This window comes from Theobroma umbraticum, unplaced genomic scaffold (genome assembly GCF_002168275.2).
Source record: "Theobroma umbraticum cultivar Fairchild unplaced genomic scaffold, ASM216827v3 scaffold_50.0, whole genome shotgun sequence".
Lineage (NCBI taxonomy): Eukaryota > Viridiplantae > Streptophyta > Magnoliopsida > Malvales > Malvaceae > Theobroma > Theobroma umbraticum.
This window is the reverse complement of record NW_018397261.1, coordinates 457,182-457,502: the sequence shown is the minus strand read 5'-3', so window position 1 is coordinate 457,502 and position 321 is coordinate 457,182.

Below are 321 nucleotides of genomic sequence, written 5' to 3'. Positions count from 1 at the left end.
GAGCTCGACAATCATATTGCCATAGGCGTCCTAACAACAAGTGGCATGCGTCGATTGGGATAACATCACACCAGACTTTATCTTCATACTTATTTCCAATAGAGAATTGAACACAATAGCACTTTGTTACCTTAACTTCGTTTCCTTTTCTCAGCCATTGTAACTTATAAAGATGAGGATGTACTTTAGTTGGAAGTTTCAACTTTTCCACCATGTAGTTGGCAACAACATTCTTACAACTTCCACTATCAATAATGACATTACAAACTTTCCCTTGGGATGTGCACCTTATATAGAATATGTTATGACGAAGCCAACTTT